Raw genomic sequence first — 20,016 nt, 5'->3', positions numbered from 1 at the left:
TAATTTGCCACGCTAAAGGAAAATATGTAACTCCTTTGCCGAACCTTCCAGTAAGGCACATTACCTGTCACCAAGAGGTCAGCTTGAAAAACAAAAGTAGCAAGGGCTGCTGTATTTGGTGGCCTGCAGCAGGTCAATGTAGTAAAAGGCATGTCTCAACTGGCAAGGCGATGTCCTAGCTAAAAAGGTGTCTTGTAACATGCCTTTCACTTCAGCGAGAATGGCACAAAGCACTGAAACCCTCCTTTTGCACTTTGCATAAGCCATGTGCAGTCTGTGTGCTCCCTGCCACGCAGCATTCTGAAAAAGTTACAGGAAACAGAGCCAAAGTGCATTTGAATTTTAGTAGAAAACTAGTTTTGTTCTGATTTTATCTGGATTATTTAATAAATGAGGACTATTAATCCATACTTTAATTGTCAGCAACAACCCCCCCCCCCATGTATCCTGATATCTGATCAATCATTAGATTACAGACCGAGACTCCCCCAGAGAGAGTCACAAATCCATATAATGTGGCATGCTGGGTGCAGGATTTTGTATTTCATCTCTGAGGTAGATGAAACTCATGTAAAATCACAGAGAGGCACGAAACCCCATATTCTGTTGGAGGAGGTTCACAGGTTGTTTATTTCATCATTTGTGTTGAATCTGTTAGATTCACAGATTGTGTTACTGACCCCCATAGAGCTAGGCAAGGTGATACATATACAATTGTGGGTTATATTCATATTTGGTTAGCCTAGTAATTGGGTATAAATATGAGCGTTCCAAAAAACTTATAAATAAAGCAATAAAGTTAAGGTTAAAAAATGAATGATGATGGGCAGTAGAATGAGAAGCATCACAAGGCCAGGCAAAGAGGAGGAGGAAAGGAGAAAACTAAGCTTTTAGGTGTTTCTATTGCAGGTGTCTGACTCAGATTATCTGTAGTCACAGTCACATCCTTCTGGTTTGAGCATTGGCCTGCTAAACCCAGGGTTGTGAGTTCAATCCTTGAGGGGGCCACTTAGGGATCTGGGGCAAAATCAGTACTTGGTCCTGCTAGTGAAAGCAGGGGGCTGGACTCGATGACCTTTCAAGGTCCCTTCCAGTTCTAGGAGATAGGATATCTCCATTAATTTATAATTTAAGACAGGCTTTTCCCATTGTGACAAACCCAGGCGACTGTAGCGAGTAGGGTATATCCTACTAAAATAAATAAGTCTATCCTAAAATGGTAGTCATGTTCCCAGATTGTCTGCTATGTTTGGGAATATATGGGTCTTTGGTACAAAAGGCCTGGTTGAGTAATGTTCATGAACATACTCTGGAGATGGCACTGGCCAGAGAAGTAGCAGAGACATAGGAGGATAGGGAGGAGATAACACATGAGTTGGGAACAGAAGCAGCAGGAGTAGAAAACAACTCAAATGAGTTGCTGAATGCAAACAGGCATCCATGGAATTCACACAGGTCAGATACTACTTGTACAATGAATTATACCCCCACCAGCCTTCGCGAGAAATTTGAGAACACCCTTTAAATCCCTCTGTTAAATAGAGTTTGGGTACAAAAGAGCAATCTGTTGTCTAAAAGCTATGTCCTATGCTACTGGGAAAAACTGCAGTTCTAGTGCTACCATCTCCCCCAAATAGCTGTGTGAGAGGAACTACACTTGGTATGAAAGGATTGCATGTTGGAACTATGAATACTAGTCATTAGTACGGCTACCACCAGTTAGGCTTTGCTTTTTCATATTTTGAAAGTGAGCCTGACATAGAGAAGAAAGGATTTAAAGGCAGAAGTCTGAGGACTAGCATTACGAGCAGTGGGAAAGTACGATGTCATAGAAGAGGGGAGTGGAAGTGGGTCCAGTGGCTTGTCACTCCCACTGCTTCATCACACAGGTATGTTGATTCAAAACACATTCTGGGACTGACCACAGTGGGTGAGGTCAAAACGGGCTCTGACTACACAAGCAGTTTTGTTGGCTGAAAGGGGGCATACTTGCAACGTACTAATGGGGTGTTTGTGAAAGAGCTCCTCGTCGGGTTTTGTGGGTTTCTTCCTGGACTAATAATGCTATAACCTTGGGTTAATGACCTTCTCAATCAGCTTGACCAGGCTTGACATTAGGCTTAACTAAGATCCCACTGTCCTCTGATTCCTATGCTAAAATAGCCTTCTCGACCCGCATAGGCATTTTTTGGTCTGTTAATATGCCTTTTAGTTTGCTTGGTGTCCCGGCCACCTTTCAAAGACTGATGAACTAGATGAGGTGGCCACATCAACCCTACGCGGCAGCCTACCTGGATGATGTGGTAATCTATGGTCAGGATTGGCCAACTCACCTCAATGATGTAGCCACAGTCCTTTAGGCCCCATAAGACACCAATTTAACTGCAAACTCAAAGAAATGTACATTAGGGAAGCAGGAGACTAGGGTATCTGGTGGGAAATGGTAAAGTGCAACGCTTGCTCAGTAAAGTGGAAGCCCTAGCCAGCACAATCATTGAGAACACAAAAAAAGCAAGTTTGGGTATTTCTTGGGCTCGCAGGGTATTATAAGTGAATTGTGCCTGAGTTTGCCTCTCTAGTGGTTCTCCTTACCAATCTCATTAAGAAAACAGACCAGTGACAAGTAACTTGGTCTCCCCAAAGAAATTAAAAGGCTGTAACCAACCCATACTGCATAGTCCCAGTTTTTCACAAGAATTTATTTTATATGCAGACACCTGGGAGTGATACTGTCACAGATGTTCCATGGTCAGACTGCAGACTTTCTGTCCAGGAGAGATGAGAATGGTAAGCCAGAGTTAGTGACCCGACAGGCCCACTAGGGGGTGGAGTGTGTGTGAGGGAGGCAAATATGTGAGGGAGCAAAAGGAGTAAGAGGGAATGAGCGAGCTGCCTGCAGGAGACTTGAAGCTTGGAGCAGGCTGGCTAACCAGAGACACCTGGCATGGGGACGGAACTGCAAGCAGCTGGTTCTTTATTAGAGAGCTGAAGCAGTTGTTTGGGGGAGCTGATTCTGGGACATCTATGGGGCAGTCGGCTCTGAGCACTGCAGGACAGCTGCAAGTTAAACCCAGGCTCTGAGGTCAGAGCCGTGCCTTGGAACAGATTTTGGGACTCTACATTTTGTTTTGAATTTATTGTCTGAGTAAACCGAGATGCACTATAAGGATGGCGATTGGATGTGTGTGGAGTCTCTGTAAAGAAAAGGGCCTGGATGTGGGAGAATAGGGGGCAGGGCTGGGCAGAGACAGAGACCACAAGGGGCCGCCAACACCTCTGCACGTTGATAAATTATAAAATGCCAGCATTAACGTTGCCTGGGCAATTTTAATTTGGCCCTTGAGAGTATGCATTATGATACAGTTTTACTTACATGATCACATGTTATTTTTCCACAGTTGCCAGCAGAGGGAACATTTAGAGCACAGGAGAGACAGCCTCCCAGCTCTCATTCCCAGTACCCTGCACTACAGCAGACAGGAGCAGCAATTGCAGGGAAAGTCCTGCACTGCTCCTGGAGCCCCAGGCTAGAACATGATAAGTGCAGACAGACAGAATCTTCAGAGAATTTGTCTGCCAAACTCTAATATGTCTCTACTGAGCATGTGCAAACTTTTCTAAAGGCTTATAACTTAGCCAAATTTTTTCACAAGAATAGCAAAAGGCACATCCCTGTCACTAAGGCAATCCTGCTGTCAAATTTCAAATCCATGCTCCAAAGCATGAGCGTGCTAGAACTTCTCAATAAATATTCACTAAGGATGAATATAAACAAATAACACAAGTATATAGGGACAAAATTAGAAAGGCCAAAGCTCAAAACGAGATTAAACTAGTTAGAGACATAAAGGTTAACAAGAAAACACTCTACAAATACATTAGAAACAAGAGGAAGACCAAGGACAGGGTAGACCTGTTACTCAATGGGGATGGGGGGAGCAATAACAGAAAATGTGGAAATGGCAGAAGTGCTAAATGACTTTTTTGTTTCAGTTTTCACCAGAAAAGTTTAGTAGCAACTGGACATAGCGAATGCCACAGAAAATGAGGTAGGATCAGAGGCTAAAATAGGGAAAGAACAAGTTAAAAATGACTTAGACAAGTTAGATGTCTTCAAGTCACCAGGGCCTGATTAAATACACCCTAGAATACTCAAGGAGCTGACTGAGGAGATATCTGAACTATTAGTGATTATCTTTGAAAAGTTGTGGAAGATGGATGAGATTCCAGAGGACTGGAAAAGGGGCAAATATAGTGCCAATCTATAAAAAGGGGAATAAGGACAAACCGGGAAATTACAGACTAGTCAGTTAACTTCAGTACCTAGAAACATAATGGAGCAAATAATTAAGCAATCAATTCGCAGACACCAAGAAGATAATATGATGATAAGTAATAGTCAGCATAGATTTGTCAAGAACAAATTGTATCACACCAACCTAATAGCTTCCTTTGACAGGGTAACAAGCCTTGTGGATGGGAGGAAGCAGTAGATATACCATATCTTGACTTTAGTAAAGCTTTTGATTCTGTCTCGCATTACCGTCTCATGAACAAACTAGGGAAATACAATCTAGATGGAGCTACTATAAGGTGGGTGTATAACCGGTTGGAAAACCATTCCGAGAGAGTAGTTATCAGTGGTTCACAGTCAAGCTGGAAGGGCATATCAAGTGATCCATGCAGGGATCCATTCTGGGTCTGGTTCTGTTCAATATCTTCATCGATGATTTAGATAATGGCATAGAGAGTACACTTATAAAATGTGTAGATGATACCAAGCTGGAAGGGGTTGCAAGTGCTTTGGAGGATAGGATTAAAATTCAAAATGTCTGGACAAATTGGAGAAATGATCTGAAGTAAATAGGATGAAATTCAATAAGGACAAATGCAAAGTACTCCACTTAGGAAGGAACAATCAGTTGCACACACAAAAAATGGGAAATGATTGCCTAGGAAGGAGTAGTGCAGAGAGGGATTTGGGGGTCATAGTGGATCACAAGCTAAATATAAGTCAACAGTTGTTTGCTTTTTTTGCAACACTGTTGCAAAAAAAAAAGCAAACATCATTCTGGGATGTATTAGCACAAGTGTTGTAAACAAGACATAAGAAGTAATTCTTCTGCTCTACTCCACACTGATTAAGCCTCAACTGGAGTATTGTGTCCAGTTCTGGGTGCCACATTTCAGGAAAAATGTGGACGAACTAGAGAAAGTCCAGAGAAAAGCAACAACAATGATTAACGGTCTAGAGAACATGACCTATGAGAAAAAATTGAAAAAACTGGGTTTGTTTAGTCTGGAGAAGAGAAGACTGAGGGGGGACATAACAGTCTTCAAATACATGAAAGGTTGTTACAAGGAGGGAGAAAATTTTTCTCCTTAACCTCTGAGGCTAGGACAAGAAGTTAATTGCAACAAGGGCAGTTCAGATTGGACATTAGGAAAAACTTCCTGTCAGGGTGGTTAAGAACTGGAATAAATTGCCCAGGGAAGTTGTGGAATTTCCATTATTAGAAATTTTTAAAAGCAGGTTAGATAAACACCTGTCAGGGATAGTCTAGATCAGGGGTGGGCAAACTTTTTGGCCCGAGGCCACATCGGGGAATAGAAATTGTATGGAGGGCCATGAATGCTCACAAAATTGGGGTTGGGGTGCGGGAGAGGGAGTGGGCTCTGGGGTGGGGCTGGGGATGAGGTGTTTGGGGTGCAGGGGGAGCTCTGGGCTGGGACCGAGGGATTTGGAGGGTGGGAGGGGGATCAGGGCTGGGACAGGGGTGCAGGAAGGGGTTCGGGTTCTGACTCTGGCTGGGGGTGTGGGCGCTGGGGTGGAACTGGGGATGAGAGGTTGGGGTGCAGGAGGTGCTCTGGGCTTCAATTGAGGGGTTTGGAGAGTGGGAGGGGGATCAGGGCTGGGGCAGGTGGCTGGGGCGTGGGGAGAAGCTCAGGGGTGTGGCCCCCGATGCAGTGCCCCGGCTGGAGCACTGGAGCAGGGCTGAGCCACGTGGTGCGGCCCCGACCCAGCACCCCGGCCCGAGTGGGGCCAAGCCGTTTGGTGTGGCTCAGGGGCTGGCTTAAAACGGCTCGTGGGCTGGATCCAGCCCGCAGGCCGTAGTTTGCCCACCCCGGTCTAGATAATACTTAGTCCTGCCATGAGTGCAGGGGACTGGACTAGATGACCTCTCAAGGTCCCTTCCAGTCCTACAATTCTATGATTCTATCATATTTTAAGATATAATTATGCAGAAGGTGACTGAAGTGTGCATATTTGAGATTTTGACCTTTACTTTGTTTTTCTGACTGTTTGATTTCTCAACAGTAATGTTTCATTCATGCATTAGTTTTACACACACACAAAAAAAGCATAATTTTTATAAATGCTAACGGAGCTTCTTAACACCATAGTCTAAAATTCTTTGGTTGAATGCTAATACCCTTGACTGAAGCCACTGAAACCCACCTGCCCTTGACTGTGGACTGGAATCCCCAGCCTCCCTTGACAAAGTTCTTCTGAATACCCAGTCAAATATATTACATAATATTTGTCACCTTGTGTATTGAAAGACCAGAGCTTAGCATTTCAAACCCGTTTAACACTTATACCACTTAACTACTTGGCACTAGCTAAACTGCTACCTATTAAGATGAATTGATGCTAATATTGTACTGATTAAGCAGCTTTCTTATTTAATTCTCATTAGGCTAAATCAGTTTCCAGGGAGACAATCCTGATTCAGCAAGTATCAATTAAGTAGAATAAATTCTTACACTAGGGTAGTATCTTTCTGAATCACCTTATAAATTGCGAGCAAGGGGACAGGAAATTCCATGACTTCCTACCCATATCTTCTTTTAAATCAACATGTGGGGGAGGGGCCTGTCTCTACCATCTATGGAATATAAATGAGGTGCAGAACCCTAAACTCAGGGATCAACTGAGATCTTGGAATAATTTTCAGAGGCAAAGACAATACAAGCAGAAACATTGCACTGGTTCCCATACTTTCCCACCCTCTTGAAGCTGTGCTGCTATGACATGGCCACTGAATGCCCAGCCAAGTCCCAACTACTCAGGGGAATACTTATTGCAAGAATAACCAATATAGATAGCGCTGACTGGGTCAATATTATCTTATGAAGCTATTTAGCATGGCATTCTGGATTCATTGCTGTTTTCTGGAGGCATGATGCCACTAATAGCAATAGGCCCATCAACTAAGTCACTTTGCATAATTGGGAAGAACTCTGTATAGTTTGAAAGCTTGTCTCTTTCACCAACAGAAGTTGGTCCAGTAAAAGATGGTACCTCACCCACCTAGTCTCCCTAATATGCACAATTAGAGAAGCTTCCCCCCCCCCCCCAGGGCAGTATTTTACTGTTACTGCCTTCTGAGCGAATATTTAAAGACCAAATCTTACAGACAAGCTCCCTTCTTTCCCTTAGTAGAGGTCACCTATGTTTTCTTGTTTATATAACATGTAATTGATGCACTCAGTAAGTTTAGCCTAAAAATTTAGCTTTTAACCAGACTGTGGCACTGTAAAGTACCAGCTCTAAACTCTACACTGACAGCTCATCAAAACATGCCCATGCCCAGTTTTCTGCTTGGATATCATCATTCTGTGACCATGAAAGCATAAAACTGGATATTGTGCTGGTAGGTCAGTATCACTACAACTTGCCTAAACAAAAATAAAATAGCATTTCATGCTTATTGATCTTGATTTTTTTTTTGGCTATTTTTATGCTTCATTGACTATAATCGTGGTAAGGATGTGTCTTGTAAAAGGAATTGAAGTTTCTCCTGAGTTGTTTAGACATTTCACATTTTAGCTGCTCCCACAAATGTTTTTATTTTTTTTCCAAATGCAGTCCTTTCCAAGGACTTAAAAAAAAAAAGGTTGATCTTTAAGTAATACATGTGATATTAGTTTTTCCGTTTTAAAATAATCACATTATTGCAGACATTTTAATAGCTGTAGAGGTTGCTATGTATTAACATGATTCATGGTCCTTGACAGCAGTGTCTCTGAAAATCCCACAGGAATGCAAAATACAAAACTCCACACACGTTCAAATTTTACTGCCTGCAGCTAAAAGAGGGGAAAAAAACTTAAAACTGTTGAAACCCTTCAACTTTAAAAGCATTAATAGATGGTCCTGGGGGATTAAATCTAAATCTTAATGTGTAAAAATCAAGTTAATAACCACAGAGATTAATATGGTTGCATTTGATTATTGTGATAATGCAAACAATTAGTACTGCTAAAGTGAGATATATTAGCCTCCTACTTGCCCCACACATCTGCAAAGCATTGGAAATAAATGGAAATAAAACATTTTGCTCTGAGAGGTTTTTTTTGCCTTTGTCTTACTTTCTCTGTAGCTGACTCATTTTTGAAATTATAATTTTCAACATTTATTTTTAAGCTCTTCTTTTATAAGATATGTATAAAATCAGCTGCCATAATCAGATATCATCAATTCTATATTGTCAGCAAACTATTTATGCGTTGCTTACCAGTACCAATAATTAGACAAATTTTCATGATAAATAGTGTTAGATTTTTTTTAAAAGATAGGAAAACCATGTGCATGTATCAGCTTGACAAAAATATGGGCTTCCTCCTACTCCAGTTTAATTTAATGGGTTTAATTCCAGATTTCAATGGGAGCAGAATCAGGCATCTAATCTAATCTATATTTTAGACGGAATTGGAACTGCCACTTATACTTCAGGTTGCCTGACATTTCCCATTATAAGACCCTGTTCTCAGTTGCTTATAACTTGGCCAAATTTTAACTGTTTGAGTTGAAATTTCACATGCCCAGTGTTTGCTTCTGGTTGATTTTTTTTTCTGGCAAAAGTGGTTTATCCATTTACAAGCCCTAAATCGAAGGAAATGTTATTTTGCTCCCATTAAAAGTATTCTTGCAACCATTTAATTGAGAGCAAGGACACTGAGAACAGTAGCAGAGTGAGGGCAAAAGACTAAACTTGGATGAAGAGATCAGAGGCAGGAGACTGGACTGAGTGGGGGAGACCTGGAGACTGACATGAAGACTGGCTGGGCAAGAAAACTGGGACTGGGATAAGGGACCCAGGGTTGGAAGACTGAGACTAGCTGAGTAAGGAATTAGGAGGAGAGACTGGGATTCTGAGCATGGGGGTGAGGATTGGGAGATGGGGTTGTGAAAGACTGCAAGTTGGATGGGAAGCCCAGAGCAAGCAACTAGAACTAGCTAGATGAGGAGACTGGGACAGGGATTTTTGATCCAGGGATCTGGAGGAAGATTGGGATGAGGAGCTGGGGCTCAGAGGAGATAGGAGTGGCATGGGGACAGGCTGAAGGGGATAGGGCAGAAGGGTCAGGCGTGTGGTAATTAGGTGCAGAAAGACCTCTGTGATCATTAAGAACACTCCTTTCCAGAACCTGAAATAAAAACCAAGATTCTGGAATCTCACTATTCCTCTTTTGACAGCCAGTGTGTGTGAAACCTGTTGGCAAAGTGTATGTCTCATCCCCCCTAAAGTATTTATTTACTTTAGATGACATCTTTCTGCTGTTATCAGTTACTCAGTTAGCTGAAGTAGCAGAGGTCTGTGTTGTGGATCTACAGGTTACAACCCCGCTGATGAGCCAGGCGGTTGGCAATATGATGTCACATGGTAGAATTTCTGTTGTTTCACTTTGCTTTTTTAGGAAACTATATACAAAAACGATGTTGAAAGAGCGTTAAAGTTGCAAAGTCAAGCATTCAAAAGTTAGGAAATGCCAGAATTAAGGTTGCTTGTGCAACCTAATTCAGCCCACTTGTGTGTATGCACTATGATACAATCTGTAATTACATGATCACATACTATTTTTTCCACAGGACTCTAACCTCATTTAGTACACAGGATGGGCCTTCTCTGGGGATGAATCAGAGTTGTGGAGGTGTTGTCTATAGGACTCCTGCTTGATTGTTGCAGAAGTTGGAAGGTGTGTAGTGAATGAGGCAGGGGAATGCAGGAAGAGAAAGGAGGGTCTCATGATAAGGCAGTTGAATGCTGCTCTGGAGAACTGGAATTTATCCCTGCCTCTGCTATAGAATTCCAGTGTGGTTTTGAGCCAGTCACTTAAACCAAGCTTTTCACTGGTGGTCACTAATTATACATTCCTTATTTTCTGGGTGCCCAACTTGAGACCCAGGTGTCAGATTTGCAGGAGTGCTGAGCAATCACAACTGCAACTGAAGTCAATGGGAGCTGTGCTTTAATATATAAAACTCTATAAAATGCGAAGTACTCTGAAAAATCAGGTGCTAATGGATACTTTTGACTTTAACCTCTATGTGCCTCAGTTCCTCATCTGTAAAATAGGGATAATGCCATCCCCTCACCTAGCAGGGGCATTGTGAAAATACAGAGAGCACCACAGAAAAGCCTAATAATTGTGTCTTCAGAGCAGGGTTTGAATAGTGTGCAGTAAATAAGGCCTGGGGCCACACATACAATGGGGATAAAATTAAATGTGGTATAGCAGCTCATCTGGAAGGCACTGTCCATTCTGTGTACGGAATGAGGCAGGGCCCTCTGGAAAATACAGTACTGACAGTGTAATTAAAGATTGTGCATATTCATTATGATATAAGTGGGATGAATAAGGTCTCACAGTAATCTTAATGTTGGCATTTCTTAACTTTTGAGTATTTGACTTTGAATTTTAATAATTTTCTTCTGATGTTTTTTGTGTATGATATTTATTTATATGACCCCATCACTGTAGTATCTGTGTGCCTCTTGAATAATCAAAATAAAAATGTGCTAGATTGTATCCCCCAAATCCACATATGGAGGGAATCCTCCATACATGGAGCATAGAGCGCTATTCAGAGGAGGGCTCTAGAACTTCTGGAGGCCCTACAGAAGACTATCTGTGTCATTCGGGGTACACAAAAGTGTGCGGTTGTAGTTGGGATCACCTGGGAGGGAAAGTGATTAGGCCAGGGACAGAGCAAGGGAGAACACACCTTTCCAGACCCATAGAAATTACTCAAAAAATGTTAATACAGCCTAGGCTTTTCAATGGAACCTTGCCCTAGGGAACAATGGAGCTGAGCTCCTTAGGGAGAGGGGTCATGTCATTCCATGGATCTGCCTGGTTTCGGGGCAGGTCCCACGGCCTTTCCTGCTGTGAGCCAAACCCGACTCTCCTCTTCCCCCTGCTATGGTGGGAGGGAATCTCAGGAAGGGAATCCTCACTGAGATTTCCTCATAAAATTTCACCTTCCAGTTTGTCTCTTGGAAAGGGACAAGTCTGTACAAAATATTAATTTGATGTGTTAGTAGGTGGTTTTTGTGTGTGTGGGTGTGTGTTGTATGCACACGTGCAATAGCTGGATTTTACAGGGGATGCCTTGATACTTTGGGCTGATGCAGTTGCATATTTTTAGACATACCTGCTAATTTCTGAAAGCTAGAAATCTGTGCAGAAACATAGAGATATCTTTAACTCAACTGAAATACTTTGGATTTGGAGAGCTCTTTTGAGGGAGAGACTGAAAAAAATGGTAAACATGTAAATATGGCAACTGTGCATTTCTGTTATAGAGCATTTTACATGTGGGAGAATGCTTCATTCTCTTGCAAAAGTGAGAACTTTGGGATTGAAACTGATGACAGTAATTAAGATGATTTAAAAGAAAAAGCCCAGCTGTAGAAATGAATAAAAAAGAAAGGTTTTGCCAACATATTCCTGAATGATAGTAGAGATGTATATTAAAGAATGGGGGTTGACAGAAAAGAAACACAACCCTGAGAAAAAGAGGCAGGAAAGCAGGCATGTAAACTTGTGAAACTTCAGCATTTCAGAAGACCTGTGGACAGAGTACAGAGGAAGACACGGAAAACTTAAGCATGAAAGATTTTTAACAGCTGGGCACCTTTTTAATGTTTTTGATTATTGCATACACTATTTCATTGGAGAAAAGAGAAAATTAAATTAAGATCTAAAAAATAAAGGGACAAGAGTTATAAAAATAAAGAAAGAAGATGGGAGAAAGAATATGTTAGCAATTTATTTGGGCTCCCTTTCCAGCTGTGTTCTGCACTACATCCAATTCAAATCTTGCATTTTGCTTCTCACTTGAGCTCTCTCCTGCAGCATTTGCTGGCTACCCCATTTTTTGAGCAAAGTTTGTGTAGATTTGGGGGAGCTCTCTAAGTAGTCATAACAACAAAAAGCATCATAGACACAGTACCTTTGGATGGGAGAGAAAGGGGAGAATTGATGTCAGTGGCTCCAATTCCCTGAGTGTTACAGCCTCTTGACAGTTACTAATATTAGCACATTTAATGTGTTTAGTCTAGTTGTAAGGTTTGTGTGATGTTTTTTGATTTCCAGCTTCAGAAATGCATTTTGGCTAGAAAACAAGTCAGGCATACTTTTCTTTTTTTGCCATACAAATATCAGGAAATTATTACCTGTTTATCCAATTTACATTATATAATCGCAGGTTTCAGAGTAGCAGCCGTGTTAGTCTGTATCCGCAAAAAGAACAAGAGTACTTGTGGCACCTTAGAGACTAACAAATTTGTTAGTTAAATTTGTTAGTCTCTAAGGGTACGTCTACACTACGAGATTAATTCGAATTTAGATAATTCGAATTTGGGAAACAGATTGTATAAATTCGATTGTGCGCGGCCACACTAAGCACATTAATTCGGTTTTTAACCACATTAATTCGGTGGTGTGCGGTCATACTACCCCATTAATTTTAACCACATTAATTCGGTGGTGTGCGGCCACACTACCCCTAATTCGAATTAACAAAATCGATTTTGGTGCTACTCCGCTCGTCGGGGTGGAGTACAGAAATCGATTTTAAGTGCCCTTTAATTCGAAGTAACTGGCTCCGTTGTGTGGACGGGTTAAGGATTAATTCGGATTAACGCAGCTAAATCCGAATTAAAGTCGTAGTGTAGACCAGGCCTAAGGTGCCACAAGTACTCCTGTTCTTATTATATAATCGGTTACTTACATCCAGTTGGAGATTCTTGTTTATTGGTTATTCAATCATTGCGTGAACATGGGTAAACAAATGTAATTACTTTTGAGGAATGTGAGGTCAGCAGGATCCAGTCCTCACCTAGCCTTTGTGAACGGTGTTAGTTTCCACAAATTGCACTTTGTTTTTCTGTCTCTTAACACTTCAGTTTATCTTTATTCTCTGGGGTTCATGTGATTGCTTCGTTGTCTTCTAAAATCTTAAAAGTTCTTGCCTGCATTTTAAAATTAGTTACTAAAAGAATGTATAGAACCAGAAGTAAAATTTAACCAAGACACCTTTCTCTACAAATTCAGCAAATTAGTTCTGTTAACTCTATCCATGTATCGCTCGAAATAAGAAGACATCAGATCAGGACAATCTGTTGCTCCATCTATAGTCAGTAGTTATTCAATTTGATACTTTTAACAGATGTCCTAATTTTCTCATGTTTTATACTTCTGCATCTTGAGTGCTTTTGAGTTTTCAAAGTCTTATTTTCATCTCTGAGTTCTTACTTTGCATTTTTTATTATTTTTGATGAACAAAGTGACAAAACAATTTTGTGACCAGTGTGAGAGTACTTTTTAATAAAAGAGCTTAAAATTAAGACCCTGACCCTGCAACAGATGCAGGCAGGCGAATGATGTCAGGGCTCAGCACAGGTGCATATGCTCACCTGCCTGTATCTCATTGCAGGATTGGGACCTAAATGAAACAAAGTGCGAACTCAAATCTACATTTGTTGTTTGTTTTGTTGGGAGTGTAGAAGGAAGAGATGATACTTTTTATAAAACTGCAAGTGCTTATTTGTGGTATTGTGTGATATGAATTAACTGGGGCCTATTTCTTTAATTGTTTAATTTATCTGGATCTTGATTCTGCAAACCGTTACTCACAGGAGTAACCCCATGGAAGCGAATAAGACTACTCATGTAAATAAGGTAGAATGATGCAAGTAAAGGTTGGTAGGATCAGGCTACTGAATATGTTTTCCAGATTCCTTATTAGAGCTTGTATTTTATACATTAGGGCTCACCCCTCCTCCCATTGAAGGAATGTCAACAATCCCATTGATCTCAGTGAGATTGGGGCATTATAAAATAAGATTTACAAATATATTTTTGTACATTCCTTAGTAATCCAAAAATATGTTACATTGAAATATATTGTTGGCTCAAGCATCTGGACAAAGTAACAAGGGTTACAAAAATTCAGTACAATTGTTATTACTTTTTTAAAATGTAAAGGAAAGGGGGTTATGGAGAAGATGTGTCCCTAACAAACTTTATACCTATAAGCTAACAATTCTAAATTTTAAAACAAAGGGAATTTAAATTAATTATACCATTTTAATTGGTATTAAACTCCCCAGTATATTGACTTCACAGCTCAACTAAAAGATCATATTGCTTTAAAACAGGGATACTAAAATCAAGCATGCCTGAAGGAGAATTTGTGAACACAATTATGTCTGCCATATAGTTGCCAGGTCAATGGGTGGTGTATGATGCACCCATCTTTCTAGGAGCAGTAGTATTTCCTGCTGTTTTTTCAGTAGTGACCTAGAAGGAGGTTAATGATTCCAAAGAATGACTTTTCCCTTAGGAAAAATTTAATCTTCTGACCTTTTTCTCTATCTGTCCATTCCTTTTAAGTCACAGGCCCCCTTCATTTAGCTTACATCAAGCTGTTTTATTTTCTTCAAAAACATGGTTGAAGTGATTGCTTTTGCTTTCATTTAACCCTTGAACTGGATGCATTTCAAAACTAAAGCACTTGCACAAAATATGGGATCGCTTGCAAGCACTTTCAAATCTCTATATTTGTCTTAAATGTGACTGCCAATCCTCAAAATCACTTTGACAACTGACTAACTTCAAAATGCAAGCCTTTAATGTATTCTTGCAATCATCTTAGAGATTTGCTTTAGAAAAAATGACAGGAGTAAAGCAGCTATTGGATTTTTTGAATCCCATCTAAAAGCTGTTGGTACTAAAGTGATACAAAAGGAAATTCTATTTAAAAAATGTTAACAATGACCATCATGCCCTCTTCAGATTAACTTTAAATTTGAGATCATGAAGAAATATCAGCATTTCACAGTTAAACTGTCGAAGCTTTTGGCTTTGTTTGAGCTATGCAGACATTAGTGGATCAAATTTAGTGTCAGAATATAGTAAAATAAGATTGTAATTACTTTATTATTCTCAAGAGTGTTGACTCTCGGGCGCATGGAGTTCTTGAGAGTAAGTGAAAACAGAAACTGCCTTGTGCTCGAAGCTGTCAGCTAACTTCCTTATACTCTGCAGCAGACATTGGTTTTGTCTGTATTGTATTACACTGCATTATTGCCAACATAATGATACATGAATATTCCTCCATTTTCAGAATTATAATTAATGCTTGATTTTGACATTATGACAAACTAGTGCAGCTCCACAACAGAAACATCCAAATCTAGGAACAAAGGAATTGCCATACTGGAAAAGACCAATGGTCCATCTAGTCTAGTATCTTTCTGTCTCTGATAGTGGCCAATGCCTTAGGCTTCAAAGGAAGGCATAAACCCCCCATAATGCACCTAATTGCAATACTATACCACAGAGGGAAATTTCTTTGCAACCCCAGCTGGTGATCAGCTTATGCCCTGAAGTATGAGGATTGATAGCCCTTATAATTTGTATTCCAGCTAGTGTACTGCAGATGCTATATTTAATCAAATAAATGTCTAATAGTTTTGTAAAGCTAAGTAAGGGCTAAATACTGCCGTCTCGTGGGAAAAAACATGAGGGAAGAAAAACTGCTGAAAAATGTCACGAGGAGAACCTCATGGAGTCTGCACTGCATTCTTCCCTCAGGGGAAAGTAGTTTGCATTCTCATGGAAGAAGCTGGCAAATAGACTTCAAACTCTTCACTGGCCTTAGAGTTGGCTCTAGGGGTATCCGGCTCCAACCTTGACCATTGGCCCCTCTTGCCTCTTTTTATGCCCTAACCCATCACTTCTGAGAGTGGAGTTTAGAAGGCAAAGTGGGAGTTAATGCTACCTATAGCAGCAATTACCTCCTACTTGGATTTTTGCCTGAAAATCCACCAGGTTTTGATGAAACAACATTGCATAGAATTGTTCCTCAGCTTTTCCCCTCTCAACCTGATATGTTCCCCTCCCCAAACCTGGACACCCCGCAGCCATGCGATGATTGTGTGAAGGAACATCTGTAGATTTTAGTGGAATTGGGGGAACATGCCAAAGAGCAGATCTTCCTCCTTTTGTTGGCTTTATGGCCTTTCTACCTCTATTTTATTTTCTTTACTCTCCTTCTTGCACAGAAGATCAGCAATTGTTGCCCCAGAGTTTTCTGCCTCCGTAATATCCTGCAGCAGTGAATTCCACAGGTTCGCTATACATTATAATGAAAAAAAGTATTGCCTTATATCCACTTAAGTGTGTTTCCCTGCTTTTGTGTGTGTATGTAATGGAACAGGGTAGGTAGGAGCACCAGAGTAGCTTTTTCTGTACTATCCATAATCTTATAGACCTCTAACACACCTCCTCCTCTTCTTTCTAAAGCCATGTCTACACTATAAATTATGTCAACTTACGTTGACATACAGCCACCACAGTTATTCAATCGCTTGTGTGTGCACACTGGGTTCCTTGGGTAGGTGGTACGTATCCTCACAAGAAGCACTTGTGCTTAGTGCTTGTCTGTGTTTTTGTTGCTCTTTTGTCTTGGTTTGTAAGGTTGGTCTGCAGTTCCTCACAATTCTTCCTAGGTTCAACTAACGTAACTAAGGGCTCTTCCCATTTAAATCAATGGAATTTTTGTGCACACATCAGAGAGTAGAATTTAGCCATTGTATGAGAAACAAATTTTGCTGCCTTACTACTCAGAACTTTTTCAAGGTTGTTAATAAATAGGCTGGAGATAACCATTTCAAATATTAATATTGATCACTGGGGCACTTCAGTGTTAACCTCTCTTTCTCCTATGAATTGGCCATTTATTCCTTTGCATTTCTGATAGAAAAGCATGTTGTATAGTGGTCTGAACACAACACTGGAACCCATGAGCGCCTGAACTAAAATCCTCATTCTGACATGGATTCTCTTTGTGGCTATAAGTAAGTCACTTAACCTCAGGCTAAATGAACCTATCTAATAAGGAAGTTAAGATAATTAAATAATGCCTCTAAAGTGCTTTGAAAATGTAAAGTTCTAGGTATTCTTATTTTTGTTTCCCATCTCTTACCCATTTTTTAACCCTACTTAAAATTCTCATTCTACTTCTCATTCTGTAGTTACCAGGCTTTTCTAAGAGTCCCTTGTGCGGAACTTTATCATAGGTTTTCTGAAAGACAACATAAATCATATCCACCAGTTCTGCTTTATCCACTACTTCATTAACTCTTTCAAATAATTCTAACAGGTTAAAAAAGACTTATTTATTTTTACAGAAATTTTGCAGGATTTCTCTATTATTTGTGTGCTTTATCATTCTATTTTTATTGATTCTATCAATATTTTCCTGGTACTAAAATAAGACTCAACAGTCTAAAATTCCCAGGATCATCATTAACACCTTTTTAAAAGATGGGTACAACCTTGGCCATCCTCCAGTCCTGTGGTACAGTAGCTGTTTTTAATGATAAATTACATATTTTTGTTAGCAACTCAGTTACATTGGTCTTTAGTTCCTTTAGAACTCTCGGATGAATACCATCTGGTCCTACTGATTGATTGCAATTTAATTTCTCGAGTTGTTCCATCACCTTTTTTTGATATTCCCATTTCTGATAGTGCCTCACTTTCAATACCTAAAAAGAATAAATGAGGTGTAGGTATTTCATCTTCTATCGTAAAGAACAGTATAAAAAATCATTTAGTTGCTTCCTATTCTTTTTTGATTGTCTAATGTAGATAAACAGGAAAACAAAATACAAAAGTAAGTAGATTTTTTTCTTCTCTATTTTAAAAGAACTTCAACATTTTCTTTAAAAAATACCACAAATATCTCTGAGATCTTTAAGTGAGACAATATGATAGAATCCGACACCCCAAATTTCAAGTTCCATTGGCATTTTCTATTAATTGTATCTTATGATTTTCAGCATATGATCAATAGTGGAATGCAGTGGAAGAGCTGCCAACACGTTTGGCTTTTAGTGTTGAATGTTTGCTATAGCCATGTAGAAAAATAAAGATGTATTTATACTATATATAGTGCCAGAATTTAGGGGAGGGGGAAATAACTCAGAAGACGAGTTCCTGTAATGGAACATTTAGCTGATAAACAAGCAAACAAAGACAAAACTATTACCATACTGAAATAAAAATAGAGTAAAAAGGAAAACTACGATCATTACTGTCAATTGGTATCATACTTCTCAACTCTATATATCTATCCCTCCCCCCACACACACATGCTCACATACTTATCACCATTTTCTGCTGTGTCTTCTGACTAATTTAGACTTTAAGCTACTCAAGCAGGGACCTTTTCTTTGTATGTGTCTGTACAGTTCCATATATGGCAATGGTGCTATTTAAATTATAATAATTCAGTGTTTTAACAAATGCAAGTAAATAATAAGTTCAAATCAAAGGTAACTATTAGTTTAAAACACCTCAGGAAGTGTCCCAGAAAACACAACCTTTTGAGCTACAACCAAACTGGCCAACTTTATAGCGTCTTGAGGTCAAGTCTCCTATTTCACATGACTTCAGGGGCTTTAGGTACATGTTATACAGAAGTAAACCACACAGAATGTTATGATCAAGTAAACTTTGTACTCCAGCTCCAGACCTACATTGAGGCATAGCAACCAGCTTCAAATAAACTTGTGACAATATATCCGGAATTCATAAATGATAGGTGGAAAGATTAAAATTAGGAGAAAAATAATCAAAAGGATAGTTGACATATAGTGAAAAAAATTGGCTTTTTTTTTAAAAAAAGGGTCTGGACCTTAGGATTGCTGTCGCACCATGATTTGAAACCTATCAAAGGAATTTATGCTTTGCAGCTGACATTTTAAATTGAGAATTTACTTAAACTTGTATTGAATATTTCTTTTGTAATTAGTTTTTGCGGTCATATTTCATTATCAGTATTTTTTTCTATTTACTTTTACTGTAGCAATGATGTATATTGTAAGAGTGTCTGAGAAATATATGAATATATTTATTCACTGTTAATGAGAATTAAATTGCAAGATTGCTGTTGGGTTGCATCATAGCATTTTTTCTTGAGATACCCTATATTTCCCACTTCCATATGATATAAGAATCAAGCAAGAGAAAGTGAGTGACATCTGACACTGTATAAATCATCCATCAATAACAAATGGAAGGTTTTAATTCAAGGATTTGTTCCTTTTATGTGTATGGGTTTTATTTTTGGAATATTATCCAGGTCATGTATGGATATTGCCTGAAGCTTATGAAAAGCTTTGTGTTTTTCTCTTCTTTTCATTTTTGTGCATTTACAGAAATAGAATTAAATTTTGATGTAGCTGAATTTCAGAATTCTTGAATTTAGCTTAATTCCTGGAGAAGGGAAGGATATTTTCACATTAAGAGGTTTGTGTCTCTTTACCACCTTTCTGGCCATCCCCCTCAAAAACAAAGAAGGCTAGTGAAGAAGAGTGTATTATATTTACACAACAATTCTTGCTTAACTGTCATATGTGTCTGTGTGTTTGCATGCAGTTTCAGGAAAGAAGATCAGGCCCTGTGTCTGAATTTGGGAGGTAATTTTCTTTAATGTTTGTATACTAAGAAACAAAGTCATAGGAACTAGGTGGTACAATGGTTTAAAGCACTAGCCTCAGGTCACCATAAATGAAATTGTGCCAGTCTAAATATGCTCCTTCCTGGATATTTCTGCATATCACAAACCACCAAAGAATTTAGCACAACTGACACCCTCTCTCTGAAGATGCTACCAGTCAGGATTTATTTGAATTTAACTTCTGTGCCAGG

Source organism: Terrapene carolina, unplaced genomic scaffold (genome assembly GCF_002925995.2).
Source record: "Terrapene carolina triunguis isolate 2854851 unplaced genomic scaffold, T_m_triunguis-2.0 Scaffold58, whole genome shotgun sequence".
Taxonomy (NCBI): domain Eukaryota; kingdom Metazoa; phylum Chordata; order Testudines; family Emydidae; genus Terrapene; species Terrapene triunguis.
The sequence above is the reverse complement of the archived record's forward strand: the minus strand, read 5'-3'. Positions refer to the sequence as shown.